General features: G+C 36.2%; 1 pseudogene; it reads right to left on the bottom strand.

Moving 5' to 3' along the window:
* Nucleotides 1-1,115: 1,115 nt before the first annotated feature.
* Nucleotides 1,116-1,479, bottom strand: LOC102483538 (dynein light chain roadblock-type 1 pseudogene; annotated as a pseudogene).
* Nucleotides 1,480-17,451: the final 15,972 nt, after the last annotated feature.

Raw genomic sequence — 17,451 nt, 5'->3', positions numbered from 1 at the left:
AGCACACGCGCCCTATAGCGAAAACCTCTTCAAAAAAAAAAAAAATTAATCTTCATGTACTTCTTTGCATATCTGAGTACAGACACACCCCAAAACATTTCCAGTAATTTTCTGTCCTTGTATTAATTTTGCTTGTATTGGGTCATCCAGAAAGTCATGACAGTCTTGCATAGGAAAGCATGTCATGACTTTTTCAATGACCCAATAGCTTTGAGAATGATGTTTATATTACACTGTACCCCCAGTAAAACATACAGTAGTCACTGCAAAATTAAATACCCACATGGCTGGTTTCTTTTTTAACAATAATTTTTGAGTGTCATTACTTGTAATCTCTGAGAAGGTAAAGGCAGAAAAGTCAAAGATCAATATTATCAGCTCATTTACTTGGTTTTTGTCCGGTTGATGTGTGCAAATGGCTCCATTACTTTCTTTATTTTAAATTGCACTCAATGAGAATAATGCTTGCACACCTACTAATAGGAATATTAGCATGCTGCTTTTCTTGACACTGGGATCTCACACACTACTTAAGAAAATTCTTTTTTTCCAATTATTTTCACTTTGCTTTCATTCAATATGAGTATAAATGTTTCTAAAAGGCTGATATGGTTTTTGGCAGCCTGAAGGTCAGATTATATATCCATGATTTTTTAAAAATACTATGCTGTATCCAATTAAATGTAATATTTTCTAAAGTCTTCTAAAAATAAATTAGCACTACCTCTTCAGACACCAAAATAAATATTAGAGAAAAAAATATGTTTGTGTTTGTTAGATATGCAATTCAAAAAGAGTTATAATGATTCATTTACAAATCACATATATAATATATATTTGTTTTACTTGACATTGTTTTTCTAATTTTTTTTTTAAGAGGTTCAGATATTTTTAGTTAAAGAAAAACAGCCTTTTCCAAGGGCGACAAAGTGAAACGAAGGTCAGAAGGAGCTGGGCGTGGGCTTCTCACTCTTCAAACACTTGCTCCAAAACATAGAAGTGAGGAAAGAGGCCCTCCCAGGGACTCTGGGAGTGACTGGCGCGTCAGAGGGACTTCTCTGGTAGGGGTGGATGGGGCTGCAGCCTACCCCTGGTCACTGGGTTGGTTTGACTGGGCTCCAAGTGCTAGTCAGTTACATGATTCTTGGGGGGCATTAAATTAAGAAATGACACAGGGAGCCAAGGGCGGCTTATTCGGTTGGATTCTGAATGACAATCAGGAAATAGTCTTTATCTGGTGCACATAATTTCATTTTTCTTGGAGCGAATTCGAAGGAAGGTCAGGTCGTTCTGTGGGTCAATTTCACGCACAGTGCTCCGTGCCTTCAGGATGAAATTGTGCATGAGGTTGGCGTACTGTGTGGTGGTGGGGTTATCCATGGTGCTCTTGATGGGAATGCCTTCTGTGTTCACCACGATGATTCCCTGTACTCCTTTCTGGCTCTGAAGTCACTTTAGTGTCTCCTCCACCTCTGCCATCTTGGAAAGTACATTGTTTTTCCAATTGTTGAGGAACACAGTCTGAAAACATTGTGTTAGCTATTATATTAATTAATATATTTTTAAATTTTAAAAATATGATGAATACGGACCAGAAGATAGAGTAATGGTTATGTTGCTGGACTTCCAGGTAGTCAACGGCAGTTCAAGTCCCAGCTTAAAACTCACACCAGGCATGCGTGCAGGCGAGCGTGCTGAAGATTCTAAGAAAAGAATGGAAGATAAGGGATTGTGGCATGGCCATCCCCCCGAGGGGTGATTTCTTGCTTTTTGTCTCTTTGTCTGTCTCTGTCTCTCCAGCAAGAGCATATGTTCTATAATAAGAATATGATGAATAATTGGGACCAAGAGATGGCATAATGATTATGTCACTTGACTCCCACATAGCCGACTGAGGTTCGAGTACTGAACCTGGCAGTTTGAAACTTATGCCAGGCATTTGTGCATGTGTGCCCAAGATTTTGAGAGAAGAGTGGAGAAGGACTTATAGGATGGCCAGCTCCCTGTGGGGGTTGATTTCTTGCTTTCTGTCTCTCTGTCTCTCAGTCACTCCAGCAAGTACATGCGCCTTATAGCAAAACTCTCTCTCTAAACAAAATGATGAATAATTGAGTATTCTGATTTTAAAAATGAATATTAATTCTGGTATATATTAATATATTATTATTATTATTACTCTATTTTATGTTTAGCATTTTCTATAAAATTTACTTTTAACTTATTGAAGTCAGACATCCTCCTGTTTAAAGAAATTATTTTGGGTGAGAAGGTGGCATGTTTGTTAAGACAAACATGGCCACCTGCGTGGCTTGAGTTTCTGACCCCACTGGCTTGAAAATCATTCTGGCTGCATGTGCGTGTGTACCAAAAATCCCAAAAGGAAAATGGAGGAAGCGGAGAAAAGATTGTGGCATGGCCATCCCTTCTGAGAGGGAAGGTGTTTCTCATTTTCACTCTCTCTCTCTGTCTCTCTCTGGTGAGCACACATATCCTATAGCAAAAGTTGGAAAAAAAAAAGGTATTTGGGGACTTACATATTTAAATTATTTTATAATTCCATTTATATGAGATCAGGTTTTATAATTAGAAAGAAATGTGATGTCTGGGACCAGCAGTTAATGTAATGGCCATGTCGCTGGACTCCCATGTAGGTGACCGCGGTTCAAGTCCCAGACCAGGTGGCTTAAAACTCACACCGGGCACATGTGTGTGCATGCCCAAGATCCCGAGAGGAGAATGGAGGAGAAGGGATTGTGGCATGGCCATCCCCTCTGGGTGGTGATTTCTTGCTTTCTGTCTCTGTTTCTCTCTGTCTGATGAGCACACGCGCCCTATAGGGGAAAAAAAAAAAGAAATGTGATGTCTATATTAATGGTAACCTTAGCATATCACATTTTTGTGTAAATACATTATTCTTAATATATAATATTTGGACAGTTGAGTGGTTATTTGGAAAATTATTACAACTTGGATCCATAAGAGGCTATCACACAACAGATTTAGATAAAATTGTAAGCAAATCAGTCAACTTTATTGAAGTAATATTTGAAAACTGTACTATTCACTTTACAATTCAATATGTACTGAAAATATATAATATTAATATTTTGAAGCTTGTCAAGCTACCTCACAGGAAAAAAATATTTGTAAATTATGTAATAGAGAAAATGCTTATGTCTAGAATGTATGAATTACTAAAACTCTGGGCCAGTCCTTGGCCTGGTGGTTAAGTCAGCTGCATCCTGCATGGCCACCCACATAGTTCAAGTCTCAGACTCAGCAGATTGAGAAGCATGCTGGGCATGTGTGCACGCATACCCAAAATCCTGAAACGAAGGAGAAATGAAAGAGAAGGGATTACAGCATGACTGTGTCCCATCACAAGTACTTTCTTGTTCTTTCTCTCTTTCTCCCTCTCTTTTTGTCTCTTTCCTCTAAGCACACATGCCCTGTGGCAAATTAGGAAAATAATTACTGAAACTCAACAACATAAGCCAAATATTTAATCCAATAAGAAATGGACAAAAGTGTCTGAAAATACATTTTCCCAAGGAATATTTACAGATGATGATTGCACACTGAAGATGCATGCAATATAATTTTCTTTAAGAAAATACAAATTAGAAAACACATTTAAATGTTACTATAAATCTACTAGAGTAGCTAAACTTGAAAAAATACGACAATATCAATTGCTCATAAGGATGCGGAGCAATAGGAACTCTCATTCATTGTTGCAAAGAATGCAAAATGGTATGGCCAAGTGAAAAAGAGGAAAGTTTGACAGTTCTTATAAAGTTAATTATGAATTTAGTAGTACCACTCCTTGGTATTTATGCAAATGAATAGAAAACTTATATTTACATGAAAACCTACATACAAATGTTCAAAGTAACTTCATTCATAAGTATAAAAAACTGGAAGCAAACCTCATATCCTTCAATAAATGGATGTTTAAATAAGTCAGGCTGTATCCATGTGATAGAATATTATCTAAAGACAAAGAAAAAATGAGTCATAGATTAATGCACACATGGACAAATCTTAAATGCATTTTAAGTAAAATAAAACATATGAAAAACACTTTATAGGAAATAACTCCCTTTTTTAAGAATTATTTTATTTATCTTTATTTATTAATTTATTTATTTTAACTTGACCAGAGAGGGACAGAGCAAGAGAAAGAGAAAGTGAGAAAGCAAGCCGCCAGGTGTAGGACTCAAACCATGGTAGGTCATGTGGAAGTCCCGTGCCCTTAACCGTGAAGCCGCCTGCATCCCCTTGTAACTCCTGTTATATGACATTTTGAAATAATCAAAAGTATAGCTAGGAAAACCAGATGGACAGTTGTTAGAGGTTTGGGAATGGGGAATATTGAATAAGGATACACACCAGGAGATTTTAGGGTACTGGAACTATTCTTTATGATATTGTCATGGTGGATAAATGATATTATACGTTGGTCAAAACCTGTGGAAATTTTTACAGGAGTGAACTTTAGTGTATGCAAATTAAGAAAAAAGAATCAGTATGCTGGGAGATCCTAAGATAAAGTGCATACTGGAGGATATGAATATCAGTGTATTACAAAGGTATAGTATAACCTTACTGAGGAAATGGAAAAAAGTACCTAATTAACTTTGGAAAAGAGTATTTTGTTTGGAAACAAAATGGCTAAATACAGAAGTAACAGTATATACAAGTTATTTCTCACTGTTAGCTTTTTGTTCATGGTGATATAAGTTAACAAATCTGCAATCTTTCTACATGTTAGTTTTGAACAAATAAGTAAATAAATGATAGATAGCATGCCCTCAGGCACAAACCAAAGTTACAAATAATGAAGAGGGAAGATACAAATAAATCCCATGTTATTAGATTAGTGTTAGAGCTATTTTATGAATCCAGATTTATATAGTAATAAAACAAAACTAATTACAGATGGATGAATACATGGATTAATATACATACACTCACTCACACACACACATATATTTATATTTCTTTTCTCTAAGAAAACCTAGAAAATCCAATAATAGCCAGTATTTCCTAAATGCTTGGTTTCTAAATTCCATTTTCTGTAAAAGAGAAATAGAGTTTCTTGGAGAAATTGCAGGAGTATGTCAAACAGACAAAGGAGCAAATGTCAAAGAGCTCATCCAAACAGCTCAAGGTGGGACAATTCAAGCAATAAAATAAACAATGATAGTATTGAGATAGAGAAATGAATTTAAAAAGTGTAAACATTCATAAACTTCTACCAATATAAATAAAAGAATAAATGAGGGAAAAGGGACAAATTTTCATTAGAGAAGAATTTCAGATAATAAATGATCATATTGTCCCACTTTATGAGGTAAACTAAATTCCTCTCCCCTTCAATATGGGTAACATGCTTCCAAATAATTTATTATAGTGGGATCAGCAGGTGGTGTGGTGATTAAGGCACTGGACTCCCACATTGTCAGCCATGGTTTGAGTCCCCGGCCTGGCAGCTTGCTTCCTCACTTTCTCTCTCTCTTTCTCTCTCTCTCTCTCTCATGAACTCACCTGCACCAGAGCAAATTATTTTGCCACAGAATGACCAGAAACAACCATAGAGGCACAAGAAATATGAGAAACCAAGAAAATAACTCTCCCCTAAGGGAAAAGAAAAATACCTCATCATCTATAGATGGTACAGTAAAATGCATGGAAATGTCTGATAAAGACTTTAGAATATTCATAGTGACAAAACTAAGTGAGATTCAAGAGTTGAGAGATAATGGACTCCAGAAGATGCAGGAGAAAACAGACGAGTTCCAGGAAGTGTTGAAGTCCTTCCATGATCTGAAAGAGGAAATACACAGCAGGAAAAAAAGAATCAAATGGAACTATTAGAGATGAAGGCTGCCATTCAGGAAATCAAGATGTCCCTCGAAAGTATTAAAAGAAGATTGGTCCATGCAGAAAATAGAATCTCAGATGTTGAAAGCAAAACCTCTGATCCAGAAAAAAAACAACCAAAGAAACCGAGAAAATAACCAAAAAAAAAAATATGTGAGAATACTGTACAAGAAATACTACACAGCATTAAGCACCCAAACATTTGGATAATTGCTATCCTAGAAGGTGAGAAAACTAATAAAGGCATTGATAATCTATTCCATGAAATCTTGGAGGAAAACTCTCCAAATCTAAAGAGGCATTCAAATATCCAGACCCAAGGAATACAAAGGACCCCTAAAAGAATCAACCCAAGAAGATCTTCTCCAAGGCACATCGTAGCCAGATTGGTCAAATCTACAGATAAAGACAAGATACTAAAATTGGCAAGAGAGAAACATCAGGTTAATTATAAAGGTTATCCTATCAGGCGAACCTCAGACCTCTCTCATCAGTAACAATGCAAGCAAGGAAAGAATGGGAAAATATTTTCAAAGTGTTAAATGAAAAAGTTTCAACCAAGAATACTATATCCAGCAAGATTATCTTTCATATGGAAAGAAAGGATAAAAACATTCTCAGATAAACAAGAATTGAAAGAATTTGCCAGTAGCAGACCCACTCTTCAAGCAGTTCTGAAAGGGGTGCTCGACCAGTAAAACTAAAGATACATACAGAAGTAAGGCAATCAAAGGCAATCAAATAAAAAAAAAAAGAAAAGAAAAACAATGTAGCATGTTAACTTCCAGGATTTAAATGGAAAGATTGGACCACAGCAATACTGCATATTCAACAAAAGAGAGTTTGAACATGAGACTGAACTGGTAAAATATAATTTTATGACTTTTGAATAAAACATTACTGATTTTTTTTTTTACTTTGCTTTATTTCCCCAATTTAAACAGCTTACTTTCTTTTGAGTTGTTGATAGGTTCAGCAACATGTTAAAATATTTTTCTTGTTTGTTTCTTTAAATGGAAACATAAACTTTTCTTCCTTACTGACCCCTCTGGAATTAGAAAATATTTGGGAATATTCTTATTTTGTGGCAGAAGGGTTATTTGCATAAGTTCAATAAGGCTTTTTGCATTGATTCAGAAATCAGAAATATTCATTATTGGACAAGGCTTTGACTGGAATGTCATATCTGAAGATTAATCAGGAAACTATGGAACTAAGGTGGATCTCAAGTAAGCCAACAGAAGCTCTTAGAAAGATGGCCTGCTACCACAAATAGTTCTGCCTGGCAGAGAGGATTAGAGAAGATATATGAAAGAGTTTATAACAAAGTAACCTGGACTTTTCCAGTCCAGCATTGTAGTCAGTACAGATTGCAAAAGAGCAACCATACCAGAGGATTATTTTCAGAAAGACTTTGAAGGAAGAAAAAGAGACCGATGTTTGCTAGCAGATGGTATATCACAGAATACTTGGGCAGGGCTGAATCGAGAAGGTTTATGTGTGACTAGTGTGCTGGGCATTTGCTTTTCAACAGTTTCAGTAGTTGACATGTAAATATTTTCTCAAAAATACTTAAAACCATACTGTTTCTGTTCTTATAGAGTCACAAACAAAATTATACAAAATTATAAGAAGTATTTTGAACATTATCTTTAAAATTCAGTATTTTGAAAGTTTGAAAGTTGTATATTAACTGTCAAGAACTATGGAGTATAAGTTAAAAGTTTTTGATATGTAAAGTAAATGTTTGTGGAGAAAAATGTAAAAATAAATAAATAAATGCATGTAAAAAAATAATAGTAATAAAATTAAACAATTCTTTAAAAATTGATTATAGAATGGAGAAAACAGTCACTTTATATTGGATAAACCTGGAAGATCCTACTCTCTCCAAGTGATCAAGATTATATCACAAGTGATAAACACTGTTAATCCCATATACCACTGTGATATGATGTAATGCGTAGATATCACATCTCTTGATTTTATTTCCCCAAAACTGAAAATACTAGTTTTAACATAATAAAATATCAGACAGATTTCAACAGAGAGATGTTCTATGAACTATTTTGAAAAACTTTCAATAACATATAAAAAGAAAGAAAACAGAAAAGAGCTAAAAATCTGCCTTAAATTTATAAATTGTTAATATTAGGAGGAACCTGTGAAAGGTATATGGGAACACTACTATATTAGCAACTTTTCTGTACATTGAAAATTATTCCAAAATTTCAAAACTAAGAAAGCATTTTTAATTACCTCATAGATAAATATTTTGTATTTCTGCATTAAAAATAGACAATTACAAAAACAAAATTAAGGAATATTTATAAAGATAATGCTATGGGGCCAGCAGGTGGCCTGGTGGTTAAGATGCTGAACTCCCATATGGCTGATGACAGTTTGAGTCCTGAACCTGGCAGCTTCCTTTCTCACTTTCTCTCTCTCTGGTGAGCATGCATACCTTATAGCAAATTAAAATAATAATAACAAATAGAATTGAATAATAATGTTTTTAAAAAGATAATACTATAATAGTTCTAGCCTATACTATTTCTAAAAACAGAAAATACATGAGTTTAGATCATCCAAAACAATAGAGTTTTAGTCAGCTTATGATTTGCAAGTCCAAAGTCAAAGAGTCACATTTGGTAAGGAATCCTATGGCCATGCAGTACATCACATCCTGAGAGAATAGGAGAGTATCTCTGTGTACATCTGTATGTATCTGATCTGGTATCGTTCTCCCTGTTATAAAACCACTAGGAGGGAACAGCAGATGGCATAATAGTTACATCATTGGACTTCCAAGTAGTTGACTATGGTTCGAGTCCCAGACCCAGTAGCTTAAGGCTTACACCAGGTGTATGTGCATGCATGCCCAAAATCCCAAGAGTAGACTGGGGGAGAATGGATTGTGGCATGACCACCTCCCCTGGGGGGTGATTTCTTGCTGTCTGTCTCTTCTTCTCTTTGGTGAGTTCATGTGCCCTATAGCAAAAACTCTCTGTAAAAAAAATTCATTCATTCATTAAAACCATTAGAAGTCAATCATAGAGGCCCCACTTTAACAATCACTCTAACACACCCCACTCATTACACCATGAAAGTGTTACTGTTCTTCTTAATAAGATCAAATTCCAACACATACTTTTTTTTATTATTATTTTTTAGAGAGACTGTTTGCTATAAGGCACATGTGCTCACCAGAGAGACAGAGATACAGAAAGTGAGAAATTACCCTCCAGTGGGTATAGTCATACTGCAATCCCCTCCTCTTCATTCTTCTCTTGGGATTTTGGGCATGTACTTTATTAAGTCATGATACTCACAGGACTTAAAATATTTTTGACATCAGTTTCTTTTTTATAATGATATGTTTATGAAATTGGTGAAATTTGAATATGTAACTGTATCTCAGTCCCATATACAAAAATTATATGAGAAAGTGAGACCATTACTCTAATTTAGGCCCTTAAATGTTTTCACTGAAGGAAAAAGAACTTTCAAGAACTAAATTACCCAGATATTTTGTCAACGTAGATTGAATTCATTCAGTCCATTACACTCTGAGTCAATATTCTTGCTATGAATTACCATTGTTATCGCAGTGCTATAAAACTAAAAACAATCTTAGATAAACTGTTGAATGAATCCAATATGTTTCCCTTTGTTCCAGTATATTCATTACTTCCCAGTTTGCAAGGATTCTATCTTCTGTTATGCATAGAGTAAAAGTAGATAAAACTTTAAAATGACCAATCATGAAACATTTTCTTTCCATAATTGCTTGAAATGTTGTCCAGAAGGAGAATGTAACCTCGCAAAAGGGATGCATGAGAGACTGTGATTAAAATGAAAGAAACACAAATGTCATCTTCATTCTTTTGAATAGATATATGTAGGGGCCTCAAAAAGTTCCTGGAAAAAGGAACTTTAAGTATGAATTTATACATATACATTTTTTTTGAGAGGTTTTTGCTATAGGGCACGTGCACTCGCCCGACAGACACAGGGAGACAGACAGAAAGCAAGAAATCACCCCGGGGGGATGGCCATGCCACAATCCCTTCTCCTCCGTTCTCCTCTCAGGGTCTTGGGCACGCACGCACATCGCACATGCACCCAGTGTGAGTTTTAAGCCACCAGGTCCAGGACGCGAACCACGGTCAACTACATGAGAGTCCAGTGACATAGCCATTACGCTATCTGCTGGTCCCCAAAAATATATATATTGAAACCCATGAAGTTTTCTCATGATATGTATGCTCTATGAACTTTTTGAAAATCTATTATACATCAGTTGCAAATAGCTTAAGTTAGAATTAGCCTAAATCTACACTACTCATTTTATTTATTTATTTATTTTAGATTTTTTTTCTAAAAAAAAATAGTCATGATTGAGCACATGTGTGTATGTGCATGCATACAAGAGAAAGAGAGAGAGAGAGATGAGCACCCTCCACCGGTCTGGTCGCACTGAGATGCCCTTCCCTCAGACCAGCAGCTAATCAGATCCTGGGTACCCAAGCATGTGCCTTTTATGTCTCAAGTCAACTCACCAGGGATCCTATCATGGTTGCCAGGCAGGATCTGTCTTCTCTTTAGCAGCCCCTCACCACCGTGAACCAGCTCCACACAAATCATATTAGATCTAAGTTTAGCCACTGGGAAAGGAAGAAATGGGAAAGGAATTTCAGAAATCTCTAGCATGTTTTTAATTATATATCATCTGTAAAACATAGAAAGAACTCCAATGGTACCTTATCGTGATTATATAAAAATTATCCAAGTCAAATGAATAAGTAAATTACGTCCAGTTATTCTTATTCATTCTTAATTATTGTCTCATTTGTGGGAAAAAAGAAATATGAGTTGAATCATTAATTGATACAGTCTTGGTTTTATGTGGTATAACATGACAATTTGGGATAGAAAGAGGAATTTATTTGTGTGTGTGTGTGGGGGGGGGGTTGGTTTTTAAAAATAATTATCTGTTCAGGACCAGCAGATGGCGTAATGGCTATGTCGCTGGACTCTCATGTAGTCGACTGTGGTTCGAGCCCCAGACCTGGTGGCTTAAACTCACAACAGGTGCGTGTGCGTGCGTGCCCAGGATCCCAAGAGGAGAATGGAGGAGAAGGGATTGCGGCGTGGCCATCCCCCCTGGAGAGGAGTGATTTCTCATTTTCTGTCTGTCTGTCTCTCTTTCTCTCTCTGTTTTTCTGGCAAGCACACACACCTTATAGCAAAAACCTCTCCCCCCCCCCAAAAAAAAATCTATCTGTTCAGCTTTTATTTGTTTATCATTATTATAATTCTTCATTTTAATTTAACCAGAAAAAGATAAAACGAGAGAGGGAAAGTGACTTGAAACGTGGTCGGCCATGTGGGAGTCCAGCACCTTAACCACCATGTTACCTAACAACCCCATTATTAATAATAGTCTCAAAACACATACACACACACATATATAATTTAAATGCATACATTTTAATAAGTAATTATTATTTTTTACATATGTGTGTGTGATAACCTACCAATCAAATAAAGCATCAAGAGGATTCAAATAAATAACTCTGAATATTGTTCCACATCTCTCAAAGATATAGTCTCCCATAATATCTGAATTGGGTCAAACTTATATGTCCAGCCACTACTAAGCCACCCAGCCATGCAGGCACCTCTTTTTCTTCTCACTTGAAAACGTACATGACTGTATGAATGCCCTAGTATGTTCCTATTTCCTACATATACCACACTTCTGAATCCTATCCACTCTTCTTTCTGGAATTCTTACTCCATTACCAGCAAACTTCCCTATACTATACTCAACTTCTCCTTTGATTGTTCCTGTCATCATCTTCAACTGCTGGTCCCTCTAATTGCTTCTTAAAAAACATTTCCTCTCTTTTCTACAACTCTTTGTTTACCACTACTATACAAGCCCTCAACCCAATTTTGCATATTTTGTCATCAGATCATATTATTACCTCATTGTCACTGTTACCTCTTTATACTGTTACTTCATTGTCACTTTAACAGTCTCCTTTAATTTGGGTTATTTTAGTTCACAGTTTACTATTACACTTCTCATCTCTGCTCCTTCATTAATTTCTGGAAATATCAGTGTTCTTATGAACAGATGATCTCTCTGACCCACTGGCCTTTGAGGTCCTTTATTTCTCCAGAAATGGTCCTATCATCTCTTATACCTTGCCCACACAATCTGTTTCTTTTCCCGAGACTGTCAACCATAACAATAAGAACTTCTCCATAATCTAAACTTCTTAAATTCTTGCTCTTAACAACCACATAATAACTTCAAAGCTCACTCCCTCTTGTACATAAACACAAATAATCTTTCATCATTCCAGAACCAATGAGTCACCAGTCCCACCATATTCTACTTCTCTTCATTACCATTTTATTTTTTTCTTCCCTCATATACTATATACTGAGTTTCTTTCTTTTTCTTTATTTTTTTTATACTTTCAATCACATTATTTAGCTCACAAAGTGAACATTTCAATATGTGAACATTTCTCCCCAGTCCTGTTCATTAAAATATCTTCAACAGATAACCTCACCACCTCCTTGTCCCGTCAACGCTCTGCCTCCGTATCCCTCCTCCCAATGTCCTTCCCCAGGCCCCACTCCTCCACACACACCACATCCGGCATTCACACCCATCTCTTGTGTTTGTACATCCTTTTGTATTATATACTGAGTGTCTATCATTAATCATTACAACCTTTTTTTAGCTCATATTATCAACTCCTTATTTATGGTTATAGCTAACTTTCTGCCAACTCCAACTAAGCAGTTGTATGGGCCAGAAAAAAAAAATAATCTTCAACTGTATTGAAGGTACTCATTTTATATTTATGGTTTTGCAGGATCCCATAATTCTGCCTTGCAATCATAGCTTTTTTTCTTAGTTTTTCAGTTCTCCGGTCTCCTAGTTGCTTTGATGGCAATTTTACACCTTTCTTTCTTCTAACTTCTAACGCATCCACCCCATTTCACCCTTAGTTGATGATATTGCTTCCTGCATTGCATAGAAAACAGGGACATTCTGAAGGTACCATCCATAGTAGCACAAGAATATTTGACAGCCTAGTTGCATCTAACCTTATATTCTGTTTTCCTATGTGTTGCTATAAATGAAATAAACGTACTGTCATCTAAATATATTGCCTACAAGTGGGCATCTGCACTTCATCCAATTTCTCTTCATAAGGAGATCAGCTGAGTAATGGTCTCCTCTTCTTCCTGAACTAGGAATTTTTTAGACCATTCTCATTAGTATATGCATATATACTATTTTTTCCTACCATCTTTTTTTTAAAATTTTGCCAGAGGGTGCATGAACTCACTGGAGAGAGACAGAGAGAAGCAAAGAGAGAGGGAGGAAAAGTGAGAAAGCATCATGCTGCACTCCCTTCTTTTTCATATCTCCTTCCTTTTAGGGTTTTGAGCACATATATACATACATCCAGCATGTTTCTCAAGTTGCTAGGTCCAGAACTTGAATCACATAGTCAGTCATGTGGAATCCAGCTGCCCTAATCACCATGCCACAGGCTAGCCCACTACCATCTTCTATTAATTCCATTTTTTCAGCAAAGTAGTTCCCCCTTTCTCTATTTTTAAACAAATTATTTGAAAGAAGTCTTTTAAACATTTTTTAATGTTATTTTTTGTTTTATTTTAAGTTCTTTTATACATTCAATAACGTTATTTAGATTGCAAAGTGAATATTTCAACATGTGTACATTTCTCCCCAGACCAGTTGATAATACTTTTTAAGATTAAGTTATTCTTCAACAGACAGTACCCATTTCTGTGTCCTATTAATAGTTCGCCTCTCTATTTTTCTTCTTAATGTCTTTCCTCAGACTCTACTCCTTCACCCACCCTCTTCCCATACTATATCTGGTATTCACAATCATTTATTCTGTTTCTATATCCTTTAGTAATTCAGTTTCTGTTATAGAGTACGGACACTTGGTATATATTAAGTAGAGACATAGAATGTCTCTCCTTCATAACCTGGCTTGCTTCACTCAGCAGTAAATCTTCCATATTCATCCACTTTCTGTCAAAAGCCAGGGTCTTATTGTTTTTTTATGGCTGAGTAGTATTCCATGAAGTGTATGTGCCACAGTTTTCAATCCACTCATCTCATCTGTTCTTGGGCATTTGGGTTAGTTCCATGTCTTAGAAATTTCGAATAATGCTGCAATAAACATGGAGGTGCAAGCACTTTTCCAATTAAGAATTCTTCTGTTCTTTGGGTAGAAACCAAGAAGTGGGATTGCTGGATCATATGGTAGTTTTATTTCTAGGTCTGTGAGGTATCTCCAAATTGTTCTCCAGAGTGGCTAGATCAATTTACATTCCCACCAGCAGTGTAAGGAGAGTATCCCTTTCACCACACCCCTGCCAGCACTTATCATTTTTTTTTTTAATCTTAATCATTCGGACTGGGGTTAGGGGGTATCTCATTGTTTTGTTTTTTTTAATCTTAGTCATTCTGACTGGGGTTAGGTGGTATCTCATTGTGGTTTTGATCTGCATCTCTGCATCTGAGGGATATTAAGCATTTTTTCATATGCCTTTTGGCTATTCATATGTCTTCCCTAGAGAGTGGTTTTTTCAACTCATTCTCACATCTTTTAATACGGTTGATCATCTTTTCTCAGGACAGCTGCTTGAATTCCTTGTGTATTCTGGTTATCAGTTCCTTATCTGATGCAGAGTTTACAAAAATATTTCCCCATTCTGAGGGCTGTCGATTTACACTAATTACTATATCTTTTGCCATGCAGAATCTTCTTAATCTGATGTACTAGCACTTGTCTATTTTGGGGATTACTGACCGTGCTTTGGGGATCTAATTTAAGAAGTCTTTGCTTACTCCAATGTCTCCTACAGTTTCCTCAGTGCTTTCCAGCAGCAGTTTTATAGTTTGAGGTCTTAGGTTTAGATCTTTGATGTACTTGGAGTTGATTTTTGTCAATGATGAGAGAGAGGGGGAAAGAGGTCTTTATAGTCATTTTTTCTTTTAATTTGCTAGAGGGCACATGCATTAGTCAGAGAGAGACAGAATGAAAGGGAAAGAAAAAATGAGAACGCATACCTCCAAGAGGGATGGCCAAGTCGTAATTCCTTATCCTTCATTTCTCCTTTTGGGATTTTGGGCATGCATGCACACACACTCATTGTGTTTTTCAGGCTGCCAGGTCTGAGACTCAAGCCATTCTGCCAGCCATGTGGGATCCAGCAGTCAACCATCAGACAACCAACTGCACTTATAGCCATTGATTTTTATTCTTAAGAAAATTTCTGAATTTATTTTATTTTTTGTCTTGTTTTGTTGATATGTAGTGATTATATAGATTTGGGAGTATGGTGATGATGCTTTGTTACACATACACATTGTATAGTAATCAAATCAGAATAATTAGCATATTTATCACCTTAAACATTTATTACTGTTTTTGTGATAACATTCAAAATCTCTTCTACTTGAAATATATAATGTATTCTTGTTAGCTATTGTCACCCTAATGGGTAAAAATGAACCAGAACTTGTCCCTCTCATTAACTGTTACATTGTACCTGTTGACCAACTTCTTCATCTCCCTCTTCCCTCATTCTCTCCAGTCTCTGATAATTGCTGTTCTATTCACAACTTCTATGAAATCAATGTTTTGTTGTTGTTGTTTTAGAGATTCTTGCTATATGGCATGTGCACTCTGCAGAGAGACAGAGAAAGAGGGAATGGCCAAGTTGCAATCCCTTCTCCTCCAGTCTCCAGTCTTGACAGTTTGAGCACACACGCACACACTCCCAGCGTGATTTTCAAGACACCAGGTCTGAGACTTGAATAGCAATCAGCCAAGAAGGAGTCCAGCACCTTAACCACTATGCCACCTGCTGGCCCTGAAATCAGTGTTTTTAGATTCCAAATCTGTGAAGAATGTGTCTGGCTTATGAAATAATTTTAGATGTAAAGAAACGTAAAACTTCTTCGAGGAATTCCTATATGCACTTTATCCAACTTCCCCTAATGTTTATGTACTGAATAACCATGTTATACTTATGGAATTAAGACATGAACATTAACAAAATACTATTAGCTTAATTATATTCTTCATGGGATTTCATCCATTTTTCCCACTTATATCATTTTTCTGTTCCAGAACCCAATTCAGAATGCCACTTTGCATTTTACAGTTGTTTTCTTATTCTCCTCTAGTCTATGGTAATTTTTCAGGTTTGCCTTATGTGTCATGTCTTTATGACTTTGACACTTGACCTTTTCTCATGTTCAGGTCAAAGTTATGGATTTTTGCCAAAAATACTATAGAAGTGATGTTTCTTGGCATGAGATAAAACATATATCTACATTTATTATTAGTGGTAATGTTTATCTTGAACATTGGTTGAAGGTAGTTTCTTCCAAGTTTCCCAGTTAAAAAATTATTATTTTCTTTTTCTTTTTTTTAAAGAATATAAGACTATTTATTGGTCTAGCAGGTTGTATGGTGATTAAGGCTCTGGACTCCTACATGGCCAACCATGTTTCAAGTCCTGGACCTTGAAAATCACTCCAGGCATGTGTGTGTGTGTGCATACTTAAAATCTCAGGAGGAAAATGGAGAAGAAGGGATTGCAATGCGCCCATCCCCTGTGGGCGGTGATTTATTACTTTTCTTCTGTCTCTATCTCTTTCTGGCAAGTGCATGTGCCCTATGACAATCACCTTAAGAAAATGTATAACCACTATTCACCAGTATTTACAATAAAGTAATTAATACATGATTGGGTAATATTCTGATTACTATAGAGTCATTAGTTTTCCTGCCTTAAAACCAAAATGATGGAGCCTGTATGTAAAGAAGGAGTTGCTGTAAAGAAGAAAAAAATCTGAGTCAATAGTTTGGATCACAAACATATTCACCCATTTATGCCAGCAAGTCCTAAATTGCTAACATCTTTAACCATTGGACAACGGAGATAGTCAAACTCTGTAGAAATAATAATTAACATGGTAGAGTCTAAGCATGACTTTGAGAGACCACATCCAGAGAAACACAAAAAATGCTTTCTGGGGTGCTCAGATATAGCAGTTCTTCTATTTAGTTCTGAGAACAGGAGACACACATGATGTTGTGAGCAGCCTAAGGAGTTTGTTCATAGACCTAGTCCAAAAACCTGGGACATCCAGAACCATGCACGTGTAAGTTATATGTGGGTTTAGAAATTCTTAGGTGAGTAATTGGTTAAATATGCATGTCTTTGTTGTAAAAGAGACCACCAGATGACATAATGGTTACATCACTGGACTCCCATGTAGGCAATCATGGCTCATGTTCCAGACCTGGTGGCTAAAACTCACGCCAGGCTCATGTGCGTCTATGCCCAAAACCCCGAGAAGAGAAAGGAAGAGAAGGGACTGAGTTGTGAACATCCCCCCTGGGGGGTGATTTCTCACTTTCTGTCTCTGTCTCTACAGCAATTGAACACTCCCTCTAGCAAAAATATCTCTTTAAA

The sequence above is a fragment of the Tupaia chinensis genome, unplaced genomic scaffold (genome assembly GCF_000334495.1).
Source record: "Tupaia chinensis unplaced genomic scaffold, TupChi_1.0 Scaffold000005_2, whole genome shotgun sequence".
Taxonomy (NCBI): domain Eukaryota; kingdom Metazoa; phylum Chordata; class Mammalia; order Scandentia; family Tupaiidae; genus Tupaia; species Tupaia belangeri.
Note: the sequence above shows the minus strand (reverse complement) of the source record. Positions and strands in the feature narration are given on the sequence as shown.